The sequence below is a fragment of the Anomalospiza imberbis genome, chromosome 18 (assembly GCF_031753505.1).
Source record: "Anomalospiza imberbis isolate Cuckoo-Finch-1a 21T00152 chromosome 18, ASM3175350v1, whole genome shotgun sequence".
In the NCBI taxonomy this organism is placed as follows: domain Eukaryota; kingdom Metazoa; phylum Chordata; class Aves; order Passeriformes; family Viduidae; genus Anomalospiza; species Anomalospiza imberbis.
In genome coordinates, this window is record NC_089698.1 from 11205945 (window position 1) to 11222487 (window position 16543).

The 16543-nt window shown below is 40.8% G+C and overlaps 1 protein-coding gene across 3 annotated transcripts in view; it reads left to right on the forward strand.

Moving 5' to 3' along the window:
* The first annotated feature begins 368 nt into the window (after window positions 1-368).
* SLC5A1 (solute carrier family 5 member 1) overlaps window positions 369-16543 on the forward strand; it is a 42218-nt gene continuing 26043 nt past the window's right edge. The window contains exons 1-4 of one of the 3 annotated variants that reach the window (XM_068209066.1): window positions 369-641; window positions 1022-1078; window positions 14468-14579; window positions 15824-15956. The gene's annotated coding sequence lies outside the window, so the exon portion shown is untranslated. Of the gene's footprint in view, window positions 642-1021; window positions 1079-14321; window positions 14580-15823; window positions 15957-16543 lie in introns of those variants that run through there. The other 2 variants (XM_068209065.1, XM_068209067.1) reach the window with 2 other exon arrangements.

Below are 16543 nucleotides of genomic sequence, written 5' to 3' on the forward strand. Positions count from 1 at the left end.
GTAATTTGTTTTCCACTTCTTTCCTACCTTTCCCAATTTCTATTTCATCATTGCTGACATGTACCTGTCTTGTTTTAATAATTCCAGCAGTTCCCAGAAACATCCTATGTGAGAGGTGAAGCAGAGTTTAAATAAAAAGTAGGAGGCAGCTATTAGAGATGAGAAAGGTACTGAAGAACAAGTTTAGTGAGCGTGTGTGATTCATGTAAGGATGTGGGGATGTAAACAGTGGTTAGCACTGTTTGTGATGTGCAGATCTGTACCTCTGTCAGCATTTGTGTATGTACATAAACATACGTGCAATTGCTCTGTGGATAAGTACATTTTTATGAAAACAGCTTTTCCAAGTTTTCTGCAATTGCAATTTCATGTCTAGGGCATATTAGTCAGGTCATGCATGTGTGAGTGTGACTGCCTCCACATATCAAATAAAGTCTCTGCCCTCAGTACCCCTGCAGATGCTCTGGAGTTCACTAGAAACTAGTTACAAACTTCCCACTGAAGTTCATGGAACGAGCCATTCTTTGGCCCCACTGTGTGCAGTCACCTTCAGGCTGAAAATCAAAATCCTTACAGTTGTTGTGGAGCTGCAAACCGGAATGCAGTCAAAGAAGCCATGGAGTGTGCTGATGTCAGGCCAGGTAACTGAGGAATTTAGGGGCACCTGAACTATTGACTGCAATCCAGGGCTCCTGAAATTTTGGGAGGATGCTGGAATGGGGGTAGCAGCTCAGCTCTGGCAGAACTAGGAGGAAAATCCAGAGGAGGAAATGTAACTTCATTGGGCAGGGAATAGAATTTCCACTTAGTTATGGGGAGAAGAAAGGGGATAGAGATTATTGGGGGTTTTTGATGTTTGTTTATTTTGGATTCCCCTCCTTATGCTTTACAAGTACTGTTTGATTGACTGTTTATTTGTTCAGCATACTGAACAAATAAAGACTGGCAGTCTTTGTGCCAGGGTAACTGTAAGAGAAAGTTGTGCTTCATACCTGAAAGCATTCAATGTCCTTTTGATCAGATGGCAAGGAACAAAACAGCTCACAGAGGGGGAAAGCAGCAGCCAGTCAGTGCTCAGGTCTTCCCAACAATCAGATGAGACATGAATAGTCGCTTGCTTATGCTTCAGATCTGTGTGTAAATCCTTCAATTCTAGATTGAAAGCAGTGTTTAGTTAACTGACATGCTATGGTGGGGTTTGCAAGTCAGGCTGTTCTGTTCATGGTGAGCCAAGGGACTTGCATCACTGTAAAATATGTCAGTAATCACGGCCTTTCCTGGGCTTCAATGGACTGGAACAGCCTTGTAGGTACTAGTCTGGGATGTTGCTGATTCTGTAATTGGAGGGATATTTGACCCTACTGTTAATGGCCACTTGTGTTACTTTTTCTGTTAACTGAGTTTCAGAATGACCCCTGAACTTGAGTTTGTTTTATTTCAACACTCTACCTGGCAATTTGATGTTATTGTATTTAAGTACATTTTAAACATTTATGTTTGGATGACATTTACTGGTAAAATATGAGAAAGCAAGCAAGAAACTAGACTGTGTTTGTTTAACTGTCAGGGAGGTGTGGGGAAAGGTTGGTAGAGCTTATGGGGTTTTGGTAAATTTTACCTGAAATCCACATTTTTATGATTCATACTCCAGCTTTTCCTGTCTCTGGACTTTCACCAATGTAAGGTTTCTGTAAATATTTAAATAATAAAAATTTAAATAATTTAAATAATATTTAAATAACGTATGCTGTGCTATAGCAATACTGGAGATCTCAAGTGGTACAGAATTACAGATTTGTTTTCCTCTAGTGTGAAGCATTGGGGTTTGTACATGGTGAAGTTCTGTGAGTAGCAGTGGAGGTTTGTGGTGCTGCAGGACACCTACAGACAGTCCTGTGAGAGCTCAGCTTTTGCTGAATAATGCTTCCATCTGCTGGAGAAGTTTGTTTGCACAGTATTCACTCTGTACTGTACTCAGAGAAATAAAATCTTGCTCATTAAACCCCCAAGGATTTAGTCATCATTAGTTACTCTAAGAAAGCAAATTCCTCTGGGATTTTAAGCAGCTAACACAAATCACTTAGGTGCTCTATAGCTTTACATCTATAAGATGTAACTCTCTGTCTACCTGGAACCAGTACTCTTATGTTTGATTCTAAAATGTCATACCTCACACAGTAGTAATAGGAGTTAAAGTAGTTTAGATTTAATACTAAAGATTCTACAAACATCTTCCTAGTGGGTGATTTTGTGACTTGTGACTCAGACTGGTGCTGTTGCTGAGAGACTGCAGAGGCTGCAGGACTTACCTTTGCACTTCGTGGCCAAGCAGGATGGGGCAGATACCCATTGGGACAGGATGGATTTCAGTGCTGGGACTAGAAAGGTCACTCAGTATTATTTACACTGCCACTGCACATCAGGATCTGTGCTCCCAAAGCATATTTTTGGATTGTGGAATTAACTTGTTTTGCAATAAACTCGAGAACTTTGAATAAAACTTGTGTCTGGAGACACTGTAGCCCAGCTAACAGAGTACTTCCCAGCCCACTCTTCTCTCCTTAATGAGTTATTTTCTCGTTTTTTCCTGCAAATCCATTGATGTATTGAAAGAACAGCATGAGATGGTTGCTCTATCTTTGTATTATCTTTTTATTCTTATTAGGTTGTGCAGGAAAAGTGTGCAAATAAAAAAGCCCCACCCCAAACCATAAAATTTGTGGAGAAAAATTTGTTCTGTGGTACTTGTTTTTTATGATAGTGTTGTTAAGAGTAATGATATCAGAACACCTTTGGACTTGATACAGTGACATTACAAATAAATACAGCATTCTTATGTTAGATAAGAATTTTAACTTTATAGATATAAAATTAGATAGAAAGTAAATTATAAATTAACTATAAAATTTATAAGCCTATAAATAAGAATAGATGTATTAGTTCAGGATAATTTTAGAGGAAGGAATAAAGATGTAGATTTTTATATATAATATAATCCTATATGAAGATTACATACGGAGGTATGTTTATTTATATTTATTTAAATATATTAATTCATTAAACTATAAAAAGAACAATAAACGAGAAAGTCAGAGCACTTTGCCCCTGCCTCCCTGCAATCTCTGCAATTCTGTGTCCTTTGGGATGATCACTTGATAGTTCACTTGATAAAAATTATCCACTGTACATGTGAAAGTTTGAGGTGACCTTCAAGAGCCAACCCCGTGGAACACATCAGCTCCATCTCCTTCACATCTTTGGGCTCCCCAGGGCAGCTGTCATTGGGATGTTGGGCTTGGCTGTGCAAGGATCACCAAGTGCCCTTAGCTTTAAGGACTTGGAATCGCGGTCAAACACCAAAAAAAGAGATGGACTTTGGGGACTTAATGTTTTTAAAATGATGAGAGTAGTAGGAAATACAGACTTTAGATTTGTTTTTGTTGTTCTTCTACTGCTAAGGAGAAATAATTCAAGATGTCTTTCACTGATGACACTTACATTTTGTAAGTAAATTGATCCCATATGTGTGTGGGTTTGGGCTTTTTGGGAAATAAAGAGCTCAGTAGTTCTAGGCAGCAAATATTCTGCTCTGGGTGTTGCAAATGTGAGAAACAAATTTGTGAATGGTGGGAGCACTACAGTCTAGGTCCCAAATCCATAATTTGTGTGGACAAATAGCTACTGTTATCCTTAGCAGCCATCAGAAGCTATGTTTGAGCAGGATTAATTGAACTGGATGTGCAGTTTTACAAATCACATAGAACCCAGAGGCAAAAGCTTAGGTAGTTATTGTTTTCCTTGTGTTGTTACTTCACTTGCAGGAGCAGCAATATCTGAAGCTGCCATTGGTACTAATTTAATAAAGAGGATTTTCTTGGATTTAAAAAAAGCCAAAACCCAGGCTGTCCATCGTCGTGTTATATATGCAAATAAAGGCATTTTCCCTGAGTGCCCATGCAGGAGCACATTCCATTGCTGATGTCTGTGCCTCAGAGTGTTTTGCCTGTCGGTATCTTTATGGCTCACATACCTCAGCAGGCTGTAACTCACACCTGCAAGTCTGCACAAAGGGCTTGAATTTCTTTTTACTACCTGTGAACTGAGATTAAGCTACTTCTCTCCTTGTTAATGGATGCATTTGCTCTTGCTGCTTCAAACTGTTTTCTCAAGAAGTTATTAATGATTTAGTATTTAGCCAATTGTCAATTCTTAATTTTCTTTAAGAATCTACTTTAAGTGGCCTTAATTGCCTCTTGCATGATGTCATAGCTTTGGACAGTGCCATATCCCAGGGAGATTATGTTTTTTATGTGCTTCATATAGGATTGTAAACCTACATATTGGAATGTTGTGTTGATGGACATCATTCAAATTATAAATTGCCATAAAATTTCAGAACCAGTTCCAGCAGGTGAAGAACGTGAGTGCAAAATTGTCACACCCTGGTTGTCAGTGATCAGATTCACAAGAATTGATGACAAATTTTTCATTGGATAAAGTAATAGGCAGAGAATGTTTTCCCCTGAAAAGTGTATTTACAGCACATCAAGCACAGTAATGCTCCTGAACTTTGGAGATTATATTGTTTATTTTAAAGGAAGAAAAAGGTCTGTGTGTGTACAGGAGGTGGGGGAGGGTGAGTATTGATTTGAGCAGTTGAGTCATGGGAATCAATTTACTTTTCAGTTCCTGGAGAATGGCATTGCAGCTGGTGGTTTGTGACTGCCTCATCCTTTGTGTCATTGATGGGGCAGAGAGCAATTCTGCTCTGAAGCAGGGAGTTGCTGTGCCTTGGATGCTTTGTTCAGCTGGGAATAATGATTGTTTTCCAGTGGTTGAATGATGTCAGCAACATTCACGGGTGAAACTGTGGCTGATGTACCTGTTTGCAAGTTTTCTAGATGTTGTTTTCTCTACACCTTTGTGGTTATAGAATATCCTGTGCTGGAATGGACCCACAAGGATCACTGATTCAAAGTCCTGGCCCTGCACAGGACACCCCAAGAATCCCACCCTGTGCCTATGCATGTTCTCCAAATGCTTCTGGAGCTCTGGCAGGGTTGGCACAGCCTGGGGGTGCTCTGTTGTGTGGTGTCAGGGCTGGTTTTCAACCTCATTCTATTCCATCTTGGGAAGCAGCAAACTGAGGCAGTTTTGTTGTACCATTCTGAACGTCCAGTGATGCTCAGCTTGGTGCAGAAGCAGCTGGGGACTCCTGATTGCACTGATGGAGCCCAATGGCAGAGAAACAAGACAGGGTTCTCTGCCTACACAAGCTTGCCTGATGTAACAGCTTTGCTGCCTTCTTTCCTTCCCTGTGCCACTTGTACTGGCTCAGTGCACACCTTATCTATTAATATCAATTCTGCTCAGTCTGATTTGCAAGATATCTCTCACTGATTGTCTCTCTAATTGTTCCATTGTAAATTCTGGTGTTCCTTCCACCTTCTTTTCTCTTCCCTATCTATTAGATCTTGTTTCCACGTGTTTAATGATCCTTTTGTTGTGTTTATTTGTTCAGATGCAACAGTAGACCACTCTTTTTCCATGTTTGGAATTGTTTCTTTCTAAGTTTCTGATTGCTTTAATAAATAAGCCAAACAGATGAGCACTGATTGTAACTTTCCTCTTATTTTTGGTGCTGATGCCAATGGATGTCAGCCTCCCTTAACTCTGAGCACTGCATGGATTACTGGTTAGTAAATGTTTTAAGGTGCTCATGGATCACATGACTGTACTCTTCACTACTTGCTTTAGCTACGATGTGAATGACAATCTAAGAATATAAAGGAGTTAATTACCTGGTACTTTGTGTTAGAGGTTCAGTGTTCCACCCCTTTTGCCTTTGCTGTTTTCAGAGTTAGAAGGTTGGAGCCAGTCAAGATTTATGTGGTGTTGACTGTGTTACTTTTTCCATGGATGTGATACCAAAAAAAAAAAAAAGAAAAAGAATTCTTGATCTCCTATCATAAAACCTTTCCAGACTTGTACATGGAGCTTTTCTATTTGTTGTGATACAAAAAGTTAGAAGTACTTAAGAGTGGCACTGTGATGATCTCTGCTGCCTTCAGCCATAGGAGTTCGCTGTGCCTGTGCATATTCACCACAAGTCTGTTTTTTGACTGGTACAGTTTGTGTAGTTTAGGATTTCTTTTCTGTGGATCTGGGATACCCTCTTGTGGATCACAAAGCATGTTGAAGTTCTGTAACAGATTGCAGCCTATTTCCTGTAACAAGTTGTTCCGTAGAAAAACATGAAATAAAATAAGTAACTTGTTTTTTCTCCAAGGTTTCTTCAGGATAAACCACAGTGAAGCCTTACAAATTTAATTCCTGGGATACCATGCTGGTTTGGGGTTTTTTTTGGTGTTTTTTTTTTAAATGTAGAATATTTAAGTGGATAACCAGGGAGTTAATGAAATTTACTGATGTAAAAAAGTGAAGATGGTCTTTGCATGAATAAGGACTAGATAATAAAAGCAGGAACCTGCAGTTGGAGCACTTTAATAATGGCTAGGGAAGGCTCTTGCTCTTCTGCCAGTGTGGTCCTTGCTTTGTCAAAGGGTAGATCCACTCTTCTGAATTCATAATGTTTTAGAAACCTTATCAGCAGGGACCTCTGGCATGGTCCTGTACAAAGCTCATGTACAAACCTTATTAAAAAGCACATATGTTTGTTGCCAAGGAAACATAAGCCATTAAGCCCTAGGAACATAATTCATAAAAACAAAATTTTAGCTATTAACATCTACTTTCCCCATTAGTGCCACGAAACCTCCATGAAACAGCCTTGCAGTCTCCAGCTAATGGATGTGACATAACTGGGAGCGAGGAGGGAAACGAGGAACTGTAATTCACTGGGCTCGAAGTACGGCCGGAGCGAGCAGAGTGCAGCACTAGGTGTGTTTTCATCTCTTGTGTTCATGAGGCACTGAGCACCTGTTTGTCCCACTCCTGTTTGTCCCATTAGCAGTCACATCAAAGACAAGTCTTTGCTAAGCAGGGAAAGATCAGGCCTGCATTTTCCAGCAGCTCTATTCGGAATATGAAAATAAAAATTAGGCTTGGGAAAGGATAAAGTGAAGTATTTTGTATTGGTTTCAGATTTAATATCTTAGTAATTTTAATTTTTACTTCTCTGGATTTAGTATGTGTATTCTGTTATAATTAGCTAACTCACAATGGGTCTAACATGAATTGTGCTTATAGATAGCATTTTAAAATGTTTTGGTTGTTTTGGTCATTCTCAATTTGTTCTTAAAATCTGTAAGCTATATTCTTCCTCTTCATCCTTCTCTTTTTAGGAATTAAATTGTATTCTTTTTTTTTTTTTTTCATCCTAATACTGCAAAGTACTTAGGAATTTCTTGTGAAGAATCCACTGTGGCTACACAGGTGTTCTGTGCCAAAATTCCACTGTATTTGTGTTCTAGGAAATATTTCTAGGGAAAAAAAATAGAAGTAAAGTGAATGTGGCTCAATTTTTGCCTGGTCTTCGCTATTGGTTGCCACTCTCAGGTGCTGTCTAGGACCACAGTCAGGATTCCAAAGCTGGCCTGAGTTATTGTTGACACTTTGTAGTCATGCATGTTCAGCTTTGGGATCAAGAAGCCAAAGTGAACGCAGGGTCATTACTGCACTTCATTCTCAGCCATTCCACCAATTTTGAACCATCCCTTCTGTATTTGGGAGCAGAATTAACATTGCTGTCTGGGAAAAGTGCTGAATTTACTGTAGTGGGGTAAGGTTTATGAATCACTGGGATATGTAGCCTCAATCTGCAAGTCTTCCATCAACAATTTAGTGTAATTAATAAATCAGTTACAGTCAGTTGATGAAGTCCATTGCCAGCTTTTCCCAAAGTTATTTGGTCACCTCTCCTGCAGCTCTGGAGAGATCTGTGTATGAACTGGACAAACGGTGGTTAGGAGCTCCCAGGCTTTGCCCCCACAGGCCTGGTGTGGTTTCAGCTCACACGCAGTTTTGCTCAGATTAGTCACAGTGGATCTGGGCTCTGAGGTGCACTCTGCTTTCTCCAGGGTTTTGATGGGCCTTTGCCTGATTACAACCTCAAGGACTTGGCAGTGAGTGATTAGTAAAAAATGAGTATAGGGCACTATTGAGTTTTTCAGCTCCATAATTGTAAGAATTAGAGTTTGTCAAATCTCTGACTTGTGAGCCTGTGATAGCAGACCTGAGTGCAGAGATGAGCTTGTCAAACAGCCTCGTACAGCAGGGTAGATTTAAAGAAAAGGAAACGTGTCAGGGATCTCCAGATAACATAACTTAGTTTGAAGTGTGCCTCCAGAGAACATGAAGGGCAAGGCTACCTTCAAAGCTAGATCAATTGCTCAGGGCTTTGCCTGATCAGATTTTGAAAACTGCCAGGAACAGAGATTTCTGTCTTTCTAGACAACCTGTTTCAGGACTTGAGCACTTACACTGAATTTTTTCTTTCTATATCCACTTGTGATTTCTCTTGCCCCAATCTGACCACTGCTTCTTGCCCTTGCACTGTTGCCTCTAAGAAGTGTCTTTAGCTTACATGTAATTACCCTTTAAATGTTTGATTACTACAGTTGGATTCCTTTCCCAAACCTTCTCTTCTTGAGGCTAAACACACTCAGAGCCTCAGCCTCTCCTCACATGCCACGTGGTGCAGGCACTTCACTATTTAGTGACCCTTCCCTGAGCTCTCTGCAGGTTATCAGTGTCACCTCGGTGACAAAAAGCCCAGGGTGGGACACAGTGTGCCAGGTGCTGCCTCACGAGGACGAGCAGGGCTCCCTGCCCTACCTGCTCCCTGTGCTCTGCCAGTGCAGACATTGCCATTGCAGTGTTAGTGCTGGCTGTTAGCACAGCGTACAAAAGGATGTCCTCAAATGATCTGTGTCCTGATATCCATGTGTTTTCCTCTGCAAAGCAGGAAATCAGGACAATTGTGTAACGCAGAAGTTGGTGGAGAAGTTTGTTCTTTGATATTTGCTTTTTTCCAAGTTCAGTGTCTGGGAAAACACAGAGCTACTGCAAGGACACTTGAGCCTCATGGGTGCCTGGATACTGCCATTTCTGATCTCCCATTCAAACACAATATGCCAGGCTGTGGCAAAAAGCATCCTGAGACTGGGAGAGACAGCATTTCTGTTACTGGTGGGGATCAGTGCTTATTTGGCAAAACAGCAACCAGCATGGAGCAGGGACTAAGCAGTGAGAAGGGAAGCCTTGAAACCTGGGCCTGCGTGGCACTATTTTCAAGCAGTTTGGGACTTCAAATCTGCCACCACAATCTGGGAGGTGACCCCAGCCACGTGGGAATTCCTTGGCCTGTTGTTATGGATGCACAAGTATTAGTAGCAGGCTTCCCTTGTGCAGCTGTAGGGAGTTACCTTTACTGCTGTGACAGGGAAGGTGTCCCCTCCTGTGCCCAAAATGTTGAAGAAGTTTGTCTTGATGGATGTTACTTAGCAGTGATTTGCTCATAAAGGTCACCTCGGCTCTAACATGGTCTGAGGCCGTGGTGGATTCACTGGAGCCTCTGATTGTGGTGAAATCCTACATGCTAAAATGAGTCTCCTTTCTCTTACTGCCAGTTGTTCTGGACTCTTAAGGAATCATTAACAAGTAGTAAAATAATAGCCATTCTAAATCACTTTGGTGTCCTGTGATTGTACAACAATGATTATTATTCTCTACCCCTTGTGATCTCCTTGGAGAAAGTGCAACTGAAGTACTATGTCAGTCAAGTGAGGTCATTTCTAATGTATGAACATGTAAAAGTAGCTTTTTATGTGTTTCCTAATTTGGATATTCAGCTTTCTTATTGAAACTCCTATTACTGATAGATAGGAAATCTCTCAGAATTTTTGAAAGTGGCAATAAAGTGTAAAAATGAATGTTTCAGAATGTGGAAAAAAACCTAAAAAGTTACAAATGTACAGTTTTTCAGCAAACACACGTGCTATTTTTCTGACAACTGAAAGGGCCTCGCTGGTATTATCATCAAATTATTTTTCTAAAAATTAGTGTGTGATTTGTTCGTTCTCTGAAGTATTGCAATCAAATTTTATCTGCGAGCACAAATGGAAGCTCAGACTCTTAACTGTCCCTCTGGGCTACACCCAGAGTGTTCTGGAATGTGCATCTCCCATTCTATCTGTGATCTTTGCATGATGTTACCTAAACATTTACTCTTCTTTTGCATGAGCTTAAGGGAGGACCACCAACATTTGAGGAGTTAGAAGAGATTTTTGCTCTTCTGGGACAGATCTCTCAGAGCAGATTGTGAGCTTGTATTCCAGTGGGATGTATTCCCTCTGCATGTGATCTGTCTGGGGGGGTGTTGGAAGCTGCATTCTTGCCTGGGGTGACTTCAGCCCTCCCCCTGATCTGCACAGGTCAGTCTTATAGTCCTCAACACAGTTTTCAGTAAGCAATGTCCTGATGATGTGAAACTTCTTAACTGATGCTGAAAAATACGTTCCAAATTTTACACACCCTTCTTAAACATAGTGTTCTACACGGTGCAACTGCATCTGAATCAGCCCAGTTCACACCTGCAGGGTTGTGAAAGTACCTGGCTTTTCAAAGCTCCCCGCCTGCTCCCTCTGCAAGCAGGTACAAGGAGCCTGTCATCAGTGCTGATCTTCCTGCCAGCTACCACCCTGCTCACACTCCCAGCCTGTGCTATGAGCTAGGCTGTCAAAAGCTTTATTCCATGAGCCTTGTTTCTGACAGATCCGCGTATGAATTTTGTGTGCTGTGCTAGTGTATGGGGGAAAAGCTTGGGAATTATTACTGTGGGGACAAGAAACAGAACAAGTGCAGCTGCTGAACAAGCTGGGTGTAGTTAAGACCTGGTCTGTGGATCCATCCCAGATCCTGCTGAGATTCCTGGCAGCTAAACAGGCTGTCAGAGGAGCTTTTCCTTTCAGCAGCATTATTTGAAAAATAGGTGAAGTTGTTATGTTCTGCTGCTAAAAGTGTTCTTTATTAGGCTCTTATTGATTTCCCACTCCTAATTGCTAATAGTATCCTTCTCTGGCTTTAAAGAAGTAAACTGCAGATGTGGAGTCCCCATAAAACCAAGATGACTTTTATGAGGGTTTTTTTGGAGGGGGTGGGGAGCAAGGGAAAAAGGAACAGCATTCCAGGGATTTCTCTGTTCCTTTAGTATTGGTATAATTATCCTATATATGGATGTGTCATTGTTTCCATTTAACATTGCTGAGCTGAATAATTTGGTGTATGATAGTAAATGTTATGCTAGGCTGTAGCTATAGATTGTGTCATGGATTGGATGGATGAAAAATATTGCTGTAATGACTGCTTTGGGCACAAATGATAATTTTGTATCAAATCTTGGAGCAAGAGCCTGGCACCACTGAAGAGAAAGTAAAAAGGATACAGTGCTGAATTTTTAGTTGCTTTATGGAAATCCTGGGATGGCAGGAATGCACAGAACTGCTCCAGGAGGTTTTTCTCCCTGCAGAACATTTCTTCTGGTGGAGAACACCCACAAGTGAGTCCCACTGTGACCCCCTGAATCCCCTCGGTTCTGTAGCGCTTTGGGGAATACCGGCTCGTCCAGTCAGTCGGGCTTTCTGCCCTTTGCAGCTCACAGATAACAGCAAAGATACGGCTTTTGAAGCCAGCGTATTCCTAAATATTCTCCTCCTTGTGCCCGAGTGGTGCATTCTTGGGCGTAATCAGCCTCTGTGCTCCTGGAACAAAGGGGCAGGTGGCTCTAACTTTGGGAATGCTGATGGTCCTCCACCGCTGCCTCTGCTCTGAGCACCGCCGCCGATTGCCAGCGCTCTGGGCACGGTTTGAAACGTGACATTTGAAACATCAGCGGCCTCCAGCCGGGCTCAGCTGTGCCACAGCTGGGGGAGCTGATGTGCCTCAGCAAGAGCTACAGACCTGTTGAAGTTTCCTTCCCGTGAAGAGACTATTATATTTAATTATCAGCTTGTCTGTCTCGGTGTAGCTCCTTACATCACAATGTGAGGAAATAGATCTCGCTGCACCTGTAAAGAGCAAGTAGGAGGTTTTTGATGTTCTGCTGCCAGGAAACACTCATCTAAAAATGTCAGCGACCAGCTCGTGCCTCAGTCAACATCCCGGAAACATCCACACCCATCCATGGGTCACCTCTCATCGTGTCCTGATGTTCTGATACACGTGGAGAAATCCTCACCTAAATGCACACATAGACTGAAACAGCGTAGATCTAATGGAGAAAACGATTGATTTCTGAGGTCCATGAACTATGAATCCTTTCAGAAATGTTCTTTTTTCTACAAAATGACCTTTAAAGTCTATCCAAAGACTGCATCACACTTCTTTTGGGAGAGGTACCTCTGCAGAAATGTACCTGGTAATTTATTGGTATTTTTTGTTTTCAGATATCAGTATATTTTTCACACAATTCATTATTGCCATTTCTCTAATTTCTTTTTCCAACAGTAATCTGTGTATAATCTGTTTTATTGTTGGTTGGGAGGGTTTTGTTGATTTGTTAGCTTTTCCTTCCCCCTTGTAGGGATTTGTTTGCAGGCAAATTTTTCACTTTTATCCTGACCAGAAATTGCTTAAAGAATATTTCCCCAGGTTCTCTCCAACAAAGTTTTCTGCTCTCTCTCATTTTCAAGAAGCTTCGTATATATTTTGTAGAATATTATTAAGATTTTGTCCCCATTTAATTTCTCAACCGAACACTTTACAAACATTTTTACTGGGACCCTGTGGAGTGAATTGGACATTAATATTAGGCTATGACATTAGTAGATTATGGTCTTTTCCCCTCTTCAATTAAATTTCTTTAATCAAATGAAACTGTCAGATAAAATAAATAATAATATATTTGTTGCTGTTTATTGCTGTAGGGCAATCAAAACGTACCCACAAATGCTGAGGCTGTCTGTTGTTCAAGAGTAATTACATTGGGTTTGAGCAAATCAAGTAAGGCAACTAAGGCTTTCACTGGGGCTCCTGGAAAAGTGGAGAATTATTTCAGTGGAAGGGGCATCAGCAGCTCAGCTCCTGTTCATTTCTCTCCTGTATTTTATGCAGTTGAGATACTTTTTTCCCTAAAATGTTTCTGGAACATGAGTGTTAAAAATACTTGTGAGAGCTGGGATGAGGATTATGCATCTCCTTTGCATAATTCCTTCTGTTATTTAGGTTTAGCAATAGTAGAAGTGGCAGGCCAGCATGTATCCATCTCTGAAAAATGTTTTTCTGGACACATTGTTTCAAGGGAAAGGGGAAATCCCAAAAAGGATTAGCAAGACTCTAATATATGCAAAATATAATGGATTAGATCATGAGGATAATACATTATGTCCTGTGTTATTTAGTCTATTATTTATGAGAGAATAATAATACTACTAATATTTTAATGAGAATACTACTCAATTGAGAAGTTGCTTGTGGGAATTAACCTGCCCTGCTATCAGGTGGCTAAATCTGATGACAGCCTGCATTGGCTTTGGGGAGCAATTTTTAATCTGTTACTCAACTTTATTAGTCCCAGTGGAAATTTCAAACACATCTCTTGCCATTAGTCCTCCCCTTTTAACCTCCTTAAATACAAAAATTAATGAAACGCTAGTAAACCAAAAAGAAATTAAATTAAGTGCTGTCTTGGCCTGTTTTGCAGGAAGAATACAGCCCTGAGATTGTTGTTTTTATAAGATTGGCAACGCTGAGATACTGCAGGGCTGAGTGTACTTAGTGATCACACAGAGATAATGTAATCAGTTGCTGAAGAAGTGAATGTATTTCCTTGCTTCATTTCTGTTGGTCTATCTGCATATAGACCTATTTTTATGTCCTGATATTTCTCCTCTGTAGAGATACTAATCAGAAAATTAGTCTTGAAAGTGTTCATTTTTGTTATCTCTTTTGTCTCTTGATAAATACGTGGTTTTGTTCATGTTTCTTAATCTGATCCTCTCTGTGAATAAGAATAGAATGACCTTGCTTTCTGTCTGATAACCTTTTAGGAAAACACCTGTTTTCCTGCTGATTTTTTTTCTATCTACGTCATACCTACTGGACTTCAGATCTTTTTTCCTTTTAGTTATTCCTCTTCAACTGATTGCACATTTTAGTTTCCTACATTTTTGTCATCCTTCTGTGACTAATTCTTCTAATTAGAACCAGGTTCTGCTCACTTACTCAAGATTGCAGAAAGAGAAGAAGGACTTTTGACATCAAAAAAAGGTGTTGAACAATTCTCTAAGTGCCACCCTCCATTATTAGAAGCATATTAGGAAAGCTGGCTGAGAGCCTTTGAATTTATATTTTGTCCACTTGCAAATATGAACTCTTTTCCAAGTTCACACCACATGACTAGGAAGCCATCAAAGGAGGGTAGAGAATTTACTAACATAGTATATGGCCTTCTGCAAATAAAATAATTACAAATTTTTGTCTGTGTTTGTCCTTCATTACTTGTACAAAGGATACTGTGTAAGTTAGCATTGCTGAAGAGCATCCCCAAAGAAACCTACTTGCTTTATCAAGAGATGTGGAGGAGTGCCAGGGAAAAGATTAGAGGAGTTCCTCTGTGGGAGGTACTTTGCATGCTGATGCATCTTTCTCTTTGTTTGTAGTTCATTTGTTTTACCATTGCGTTATCATTTGTCATCCTCAGGAGGAAGACTTTTACACAGAAGTTTGTAAGAGACTTGGCTAAGTGCCAGTAACTCTCACATTTTCTGTGCTACGGTTCCATTTTCTGGGGACAGCACAGCAACTGCAGCTTCTACACAGTTCATGAGCTGCCCTGTGCCCCATCAGACAGTTGTGGCTGGTCAGTTGGGAATGCAGGTCCAGGGCATTTATCCCTTTTGGTCTCCATCAGCAGCCTGGGGTGGGAGTTTGAACCCGTTCCTCGCTGGCCTGTAGCTAATTGCCCTCTCCTCCATTCTCTGTTTTGTCTATCAGGTCTGAACAGACATATTCATGATAAGCTTAATGTCACCAGGCTCTAACCAGGGGGGAGCATTCGTTAGAGACATGGATCAGAGGCACTGTGTTATCTTAAACTATTTGATTTTCTCACTCCTGTTAAAATCTCTCTTACTTCAATAAACTGCCCTGGCTCACAGGCAAATCTAGAGAAATACCCTCAGTATATCAAATTATTTGTCAATTTGTCTAGTATTGGAACCCTAAAACTGCTTGAAGAGACCCTCCAGGATGATGAGAGACCCACAGAAGCACATTGCTAGCCAAGAGTGAGGAAAAGAAATGCCTGTTGTGTTCTGACAGGTGTTCACTCATCATGTCAGGAGATTCGCTCCTGCTTATCTTTGAAAGCTTTAACACAAAGAAAGATTTAGCCTATTTCCATTCTGAAAACCTGCCTGACCTTTCAGTGCATACCTTTTGTATGCACTGAATTCAAGCAGTGAATCATTGGGTACACCAACAACCTACAGTGCTTCCAGGTTTCTCTTTGGGCTGCAGATATGAGGATGTGCAGAACCCTGACAAAGCTGCCTCCCCTTCTGACAGTCTTGTAGATGATGTTGGTTTCTGCTTCGTTTCTGCTTGTGGCTAAAAAAAAAAAAAAAGTTTGTTTCCACTGTACATAAAGATAGGAATTGTGTGATGACTATTTTTTAGACGTTGATTCTCCATTAGTGGTTCAAACCTTGGAATTTTGTTGGTGTGGCCACACTAGGAGCTGTGGACAGAGGCTACAGCATTGCTCAGCCTCTGAGCTCTCTGCTGCAGTGGCTGGGGTGAGAACACAAGGCACATTAGGGTAGATCAGTTCCTGACTAATGTTTTCTTTTGCTTGCCTCTGTAGACTGACACAGAAATGGAATTCATGAAAACCAAACTTTTTGTTAGGTACAAGGACCTGGAGGAACATGCGTCAATCTCTGTAAAGAAGTGCCATCTGCAGCCTATCTTAGGCAAACTGTTTCCTGATAATTAAGGTTAGTAAATAAGTCTTTTATTTTCCACTGAAATACACAGCAGGGAAGGTCAGAACTAATGGGAATTTTGGATGCTCAGCAGCTTCCAGGGTTAATTTTTTCTCTGTTGGATTTAAAGCTAACATTTCACAGTCATGTAGGACAAACTGAAGAATGTGTTTGGGAGAGATGCCTAAACTAATAAAGGGTAGCACTGTTTTATAAGAGTATAGCTGCTCAAAAAATAGAGAGATTTAAAAATTTCACTCTTTTAAGTAATCCCATTGTATTATAGGTTCTTTGCTGCTTTTTATTAGCCACAATTACCACAGGGTAGTTTACCCAGGAGAAAATCGTTGCCAATGAACAGAGTGCCAGCCCTTGATTTCATCTCCGAGGAAATAACACCTGCAAGATCAGTCAGGCCTGCTGTGCTTCCCATGTCCTTGACTGCTTGTTCTGCTCAGTGTCACTTCAGGTCACATTTTACACCCAAAAGGCTGTAAATGGATAATGATTCCCTAATATCAAGCAGGGAATGGGGCTCTCAGATACCCTCAGAGCCCAGAAATGTGCCTGGCACCTGGATATATTGTTCTAAATACCCT